The sequence below is a fragment of the Eptatretus burgeri genome, chromosome 7 (assembly GCF_056783735.1).
Source record: "Eptatretus burgeri isolate ZD-2024b chromosome 7, Ebu_testis_v1, whole genome shotgun sequence".
In the NCBI taxonomy this organism is placed as follows: Eukaryota; Metazoa; Chordata; class Myxini; order Myxiniformes; family Myxinidae; genus Eptatretus; species Eptatretus burgeri.
The window spans coordinates 102449554-102457324 of record NC_140967.1 but is presented as its reverse complement, the minus strand read 5'-3'; the positions used below and the strand labels follow the sequence as shown (position 1 = coordinate 102457324).

The window sequence follows — 7771 nt, the reverse complement described above, 5'->3', positions numbered from 1 at the left end:
CGTGGTACCCAACCATGTAATGAAAACACCAAGGTGACGAGCTCAAGCGTTTATTGTAAGCTACAGGTACATGATGGATGGGCAAACATGAAATAGAGATTTTACATTCATTGATGTGATCAAGGGTTGATATTTGATGAGAAACTGTTCATGTTTATCATCATTGTTAACCATCAACACATCACAGGAACATCAAGCAGAGGAAATGGTGAAACAGGTGTCTTGTTGGGAGAATGAGATGAGAAGATGTGAGGAGGTGTGTCCGGTCATGATCTTGGAACTCTTATTCAACCTGATGAACCACTTGGGGTGACAAGGAAAGATGTAATTACACGGATTGTTCATGAGATCGGTGAATCATGTCAATAAGTTATACCAAGCAGATCCTCCCTTCGATTGGATCAACAAATATTAACATTTTAGACACAATGTGGATCTCACACCCCACACCCCACACCCCACACCCCAAACTCTTATCACTTCATCTTTTACCATGGTATCTTTAACAAACAACCTGAAATATCAAGGAAAGACACAGCTCCTGTAACTATAAACAGTAACCGTGACATCCTCCATGACGTGTGATGTTCCTCTGGGAGGAATCATCACCTGTTCTCTCGGTCTCACAATGATGGTTTTAATTTCACAGAATCGGGACTCGAACCCAGGATAACAAACCTCGATGTTGAGTGAGATACTAAACTACCTGCCTGATGGCTGTATCCCATCAACGAGTGGTTCATGGATTGAGAAGTCCAACGTGGGGCAGGTGGTCGGGGAGGGTGGAGTGTTGGGGGGGGGGGGTTGTTTTCCTGACACATTTATTGGTGTTGTAAATAATAAATGAACATGACAAATACTGTGTGAAGCACATCGTTGGTAATCACAGGTTAGAGATTATATTGAGATATAATAAAGTTACTGAAAAGTTACATCTGACAAATCCGCCCCATTGGAATTGTTAAATTCCCGACAACGAATCGACATGTTGTTCATCACCACGTGTGATGTATCTTGAACAAAAGGGTGGTTGGTTGTTGGATGGTTGAACAAGAGTGTGGTTGGTTGTTGCAGTGATGCGTTCCTTCAATTATTCGATACATGCAGGTTAATTATCGTGTGTACGTCACAGTGTTCCATCATTCAAAACGTTCATGTATCACCTGTAACACTGTGGGGGGAAATATCATCTTCACCCTCACCACTTCCCGCCAAAATGATGATGAACATGTCAGATATAAATGCCCCACCCTGTTTCATCTTCCCGAGAAGATCACATTTATTACAAGGAAATTTGGAATGATTATATGAAGAAATATTTTTGAAAAGTTGGTGAAATAAAATCCACATTGTGAGTAATCGATGAAAACATTCATCACTCGACATTTGTGAAGATTAAACCGGAACTGTCCTTACCTCTTGGTGACCCATCATCCATCAAACTCTCTTGTGTGGTGGACGGCGCAGCGAAAAAAACCACCTCTTCGGGCGAAACACCGACAGGGTAGAAATCTGAAGGTGCAAGACATTGATTTGTAGAAAAGAAGTTGATGGGGGGGAGGGGGTGGAGAGAAGGTGGGGGTAAAGAGAGGGGGAGGGGTGGAGAGAAGGTGGAGGTAAAGAGAGGGGAGGGGTGGAGAGAAGGTGGGGGTAAAGAGAGGGGAGGGGTGGGCGAGGGAGGGGTGGGCGAGGGAGGGGTGGAGGGAAGGTGGGGGTAAAGAGAGGGGGAGGGGTGGGCGAGGGAGGGGTGGAGGGAAGGTGGGGGTAAAGAGAGGGGGAGGCTGGGCGAGCAAGGGGTGGAGGGATGGTGGCGGTAAAGAGAGGGTGGAGGGATGGTGGGGGTAAAGAGAGGGGGAGGAGTGGGCGTTTGGTGAAGAAAGGAAATGAAGATGACGTGTCATGAGGAGAGGAATGTAAAGATGTACATGGAGTTATCGATTCTCATTTTCTGTGAAATTGTTTGTACAAAAATTACTCAAAGAAAAAGGGAAATCTCGAATGTGGGAAAATGAGATTATCGGGAATGTAATGTTAATATTTATCCCGGAGGAGGTTGAGGTTTGTAAAATGTTGAAGAAGTACGCACGTCTGGTTGTCCTCGCTGATCTGGTCCACCATGATCCTCTCCTGGTTCTGGTTCCTCCATCATGGTTGACGACCCAACGATGGCCAGAAAAAGGAGGATCGTACTCAATATCAGCAACTTCATGGTCCTGCAGCACATTGGAGTGGGTTTTGGGATGGAGGAACCAGAGATTATTACCCTCGCCAAAGGAGAAGATGTTGCATGTGGGTCCGTGTGTTTGTTTGTCTGTTTGTCTGTCTGTCTGTCTTTCTTTGTCTGTCTGTCTGTCTTTGTCTGTTTGTCTGTCTGTCTGTCTTTCTTTGTCTGTCTGTCTGTCTGTCTTTGTCTGTTTGTCTGTCTGTCTTTCTTTGTCTGTCTCTCTGTCTTTGTATGTTTGTCTGTCTGTCTGTCTCTGTTTGTTTATCTGTTTGTTTGTCTGCACAGACCTTTCGTGTTTTTCTCAGCAACCGCTTGTTCGATTGATACGAAATTTTCCACATTGTTGCGACTTCTCATGCAGAATGTTTTCATGGTAATAATGACGTCGTACGTCACGTGGTGTGCCAGCCATATTTAAAAAACGGAAACTCTGAAACTGCACAAAGGAATAAATTCAAACTTGGCACAAAGCGAGTCCGATGAATGAGTGTGATTTTCATGACGTCATAGGTGCTCTTGTTATGACGTTATAATTGCATTATTCTTCATCTTCTTCTTCTTCAGCGACCACCATTATCCCACCGTTTTATGGAGTCAGCCACCGGAAAGCTTTGCCCGAGTCTTCATAACCGGCTGACCAGGCTTGACGGTTGACAAGTTATGGCTGGAATTTGGAATTTGGCCATGATGCCGGGGATAGTTCGCCTACTCTTCATGAAGGACACCATGGGATGATCGAAGATTTGTCTCCCGACCATCACCATCTCTGTTTCACTTGCTGTTCTCCAAATTCTACAAACTTGAAAACTTTCTTTGACTTTCTTAATTCTTGCCATGAGGCCTTGTCATCCGAACACCCTCAAGCAGAATTTCTCTCTGTGGGAGACTTCAGTGTACACCACAGAGAGTGGCTGAAATCTTCCCACACAGATGTTGGGGGGGGGGGGGGTTGAAGCTCTTACGTTTTCCTTTCTGAATGATATGGAACAAATTATCACCCACCCTACCCATATCCCAGATCCTCATGACTATAGCACCAATACTTTGGATTTGTTCATCACTTCCAATCCGTTGCATTACAACGACACAATTTCACCTCCAATTGGTTCTTCTGACCACAATCCTGTGAAGTCGTCCGTCACACAATGCAGTTCAAATTCCGAGGTTTCAACCAAACCAGCATGTTTCACAACACAGTTCATCGTTTTCATATTGTCGTGACAACACAAAGCGAAGACCCTCCCTCAAAGAAATAGAAGAGTTTATTCGAACCGAGTAATCGAAAAGGCAATAAAATTGTCACACCAGAAGTTTGAAAGTAACTCCAGAATCCCTCATCACAACGAACCAGCAGAACTCGAAATATCAAACAAGATAATCTCGGATAAGAAAACTAATTTCATGAGAACGAACGATTCCCCGAACTTACCGACTCTTTCCAATCAGGTGAACAGGATGGATCAAAATCAGGTGAACAGGTGTTGAGATGATCTCCGAGTGATGAAGAGCAGAGCGAATCGTCCTTTTATCAGAAGCTAAATTGATGACATAACCCGATTTGTGTTTTCTCAATATGTTAGTGAATCAATGCCAGGTAAACCTGGATGCTCCGACAAAGCAGAAAATAACAAAACGATTTACATTTCAAACAAACCCAAATACATCACTGAGGATATGGCAATACAGGATGTGTATAAAGTGCTTGTGTGCACAATGGCATCAAACTATAAACATCAGATGAAAGAAAAAGAGGACCACGGGACCTGAAGCTCACCTGGATCAGCAGAAACAGTGAATGCCGTCATAAAACATGGAAATATTGTTCATCTACCGAATCTGGTTTGATATTTGATTTTCCATCCTCGATCATGAGCGTCTGTCGCCGAAGCAGCTTCTTGAGCAAGGGCTACACGAGGTGGTTTGCCATTGCCTTCCCAGCAGAAGTTCGGGCAGGAATTTGTAACTTGGTACTGGTGTCGGTGATAGCTCGCCCACTTTTCCTGAAGGGCATCGTTGGGATGTTTAATGTGCATCAACGAATGTCGGAAGACAAGACGCCCAGTCGTCCATCGGAGGAACGACACACATTGATGATTCAGTCTGTCTGTGAAACACCAGAATGGCATTTTATAGCTGGGCCGAGATTCAAACCCAGGCGAGACATAGTGGGGCAGATAACAGCAATTTTTGAGAGGAATCGTGCAAATGATGATATAAGCATCAAATTTGGCACATTTGTTCTCCAGGGGATTCTAATCAAATCTGCCTGATTGGCCATTCGAAAATCCAAATTTCGAAAAATTTGAAAAAAAAAAAAAAAAACTTCAAAAAAGTCAAGATCACGAATCAATGTTGGATGCTGGCTGAGATTGGTGAATGTTTCAGAAACATCATCAAAGACGTTCGAAGTCTGCCCTGCAGTTTTTTTCCCTTTACCGCGGAAGGCAGACACAGCGTCACATCCAGTGAACACATGGAAGTATGGGATCCCTCCAGCTTTCTCAGGCCCTATTGCAGAAACTACCTCATGGACTGGAATCCATCGCGCCTTGGCTCCTTGGCCAAAGGCAATCCACATGTTCTCAAGACCTAGTTCCTGTAAGGATGGCAGTACAGATAGTGCTTTGACTCGTATGTCCGTGTCATTAGCCTTAACGATAATGGACTTGCTAACATGCGTCGATGCATCCCTGGCGTGTTCAAATATTCGAGTGTCAGCTTCTTCATGACAACATGGAGACACAGCATCCAGTGACTTCCTTGTGTTGCTCATGGCATCTTCTCCTTTGTGACAATGACTGTGCTTGTCATCTGTGCTTCACACATCTTTTCTGCAAGGAAGTGAAACAGCTCAATCTTGTTGCTGTCATCTCGAAGAAAGCTTCTCCAGTTACTTGGGGTCTTACTGGTTCCTGTCACTCTTCTTCTGATTCCTTGCCCACTTTTCGACCTTGCCTCGAACTTCAGACTTGACTTCTTGTAAACATCAAACACTTCGTCCACCCTCTTGTACCTGGCACCATCGGATTCCACCTTTGGGATGATGTCTTCTTTGGCATAGTCATCAAATATCTTTGAAGTGCGTGGAGGGAGGGCATTGATAAGTGCTGAGCCATCAATGATGACTGCATCTCCCCTTGGTTCTCTGTCTGCGATGTGTTGGTGCCCATTATTAATTTGGGCCCTGCCCACAAATTTTCTCTTGTGCCCTTGCACAATTTCGTGGCTGGGCTTCCCACAAGCAAGGTTTCCAAATCCGTAACATTATTTCCAGTTGTTACTGGAGTTTGCCAGGGGCGTATACTGGCCCCCACACTTTTCAGTGCTTGCATGGACTGGATTCTGGGGAGGATGTCGGAGAGATCAAGCTGCGGTGCATCGTTTGGGAATGTCAAGATCTCTGACCTTGATTTCGCAAATGATGCAATCATCTTTGCGGAGACTCTGGACCCTCGAGGTCAGAGCGTGTGGCAATGCCTGTGTGGGAGAATGAAAGTCCAGGTCTTCAGATCCTTGGTGCTTCCACTCTTGCTCCACAGATGGGAGAGCTGGACGCTGACCAGGCATCTGAGACGGAAACTTAATTCCTTTGGTACCAGGTCTCTTCGGCAAATCCTTGTCTATCGCTGGTGGGACTTTGTGTCCAACGAGCGGTTGCTGACAGAGATTCAAAAGAGATTTGTTGCCTGCATAATCCGTGATCGTCAGCTGCAGCTTTATGGACATGTGGCTCGTTTTCTTCACGCTGATCCTGCTCACCAGATTCTCTCAGCGAAGGAGCCTTGTCACTGGAGGAGGCCAATAGGCTGACCACGTGCCTCGTGGTTGCAGCAGATTGATCATCATCTCAAGATGATGGGGCTGGGCCATACATTTGCCTGGGGGAGGCCTGACGGAGGTCCCTGGAGTACCAGCAGAAAGTGGATGCAGCAACACACTGTTTTGGCACACACTCCCATACCTGACCTGATCTGGGTGATGAAGATTGTGGTCAAGTTCGTGTGTGTAGTTTTGGAGAAGTTCCAAGTGTTTACATATAGCCTAACTGACTAATGGACAACACATAATGGTTTTTCCTCACCTGGACAATTTTTGTTCCAGGTGAGCTAAAAATGGCTGGCCGAATCTCCACCAAATATTACAAACATGCTGGAGTACCTTGGGTAAGGTGACGGACAAACACCCCCCCCCCCATTCCCGATGAAGGTGGGGAGCCGAAACGACCTTCAAGGTCAACATGCATTCACTTACAACCTTGCGCAGATTCTAACGTGAGTACACCCAAAATTTGGGGTCTCTGGGTTCTTCAGTTCGTGGGTGAAAGATCAACAAACAAATGTACAAACACTTGAAATTTTTACAAGATTTGTAATCCTCTCGGAGCCATTTTCATCACAATATTTTAGACACCATTCCTTTGACTTGTACATGATATGATTTGAAAGGAGAAGAGATTTTAGGTTAACTTTATTCACAAGAATTAAAAATAACAAAATTCACAATCAAAAAAAGTAATCAAGGTCCAATTTCCCGAGTCATCAAGTTGAACTCGTACACTGGGTCATTGAAGTACAACTCGTACACTGGGTCATTGAAGTACAACTCGTACACTGGGTCATTGAAGTACAACTCGTACACTGGGTCATTGAAGTACAACTCGTACACTGGCTCATCGAGGCACAACTCGTATACTGGGTCATCGAGGTACAACTCGTATACTGGGTCATCGAGGTACAACTCGTACACTGGGTCATCGAGGTACAACTCGTACACTGGGTCATCGAGGTACAACTCGTACACTGGGTCATCGAGGTACAACTCGTACACTGGGTCATCGAGGTACAACTCGTACACTGGGTCATCGAGGTACAACTCGTACACTGGGTCATCGAGGTACAACTCGTACACTGGGTCATCGAGGTACAACTCGTACACTGGGTCATCGAGGTACAACTCGTACACTGGGTCATTGAGGTACAACTCGTACACTGGGTCATGGAGGTACAACTCGTACACTGGCTCATCGAGGTACAACTCGTATACTGGGTCATTGTGGTACAACTCGTACACTGGGTCATCGAGGTACAACTCGTACACTGGGTCATCGAGGTACAACTCGTACACTGGGTCATCGAGGTACAACTCGTACACTGGGTCATCGAGGTACAACTCGTACACTGGGTCATCGAGGTACAACTCGTACACTGGGTCATCGAGGTACAACTCGTACACTGGGTCATCGAGGTACAACTCGTACACTGGGTCATCGAGGTACAACTCGTACACTGGGTCATCGAGGTACAACTCGTACACTGGGTCATCGAGGTACAACTCGTACACTGGGTCATCGAGGTACAACTCGTACACTGGGTCATCGAGGTACAACTCGTACACTGGGTCATCGAGGTACAACTCGTACACTGGGTCATCGAGGTACAACTCGTACACTGGGTCATCGAGGTACAACTCGTACACTGGGTCATCGAGGTACAACTCGTACACTGGGTCATCGAGGTACAACTCGTACACTGGGTCATCGAGGTACAA

The 7771-nt window shown here is 45.6% G+C and overlaps 1 protein-coding gene and 1 long non-coding RNA gene across 4 annotated transcripts in view; one reads left to right on the top strand and one right to left on the bottom strand.

Annotated features, from left to right (window-relative positions):
• LOC147023943 (uncharacterized) overlaps positions 1-7771 on the top strand; it is a 209820-nt gene that overhangs the window by 2044 nt on the left and 200005 nt on the right. The gene's annotated exons all lie outside the window — the stretch shown is intronic.
• LOC147023946 (uncharacterized) lies at positions 35-3800 on the bottom strand. Its single transcript, XR_015060439.1, has 4 exons — positions 3654-3800; positions 2087-2213; positions 1417-1512; positions 35-303 (listed from the first exon to the last, which is right to left on the bottom strand). It is a non-coding gene; the product is annotated as an uncharacterized LOC147023946 (long non-coding RNA).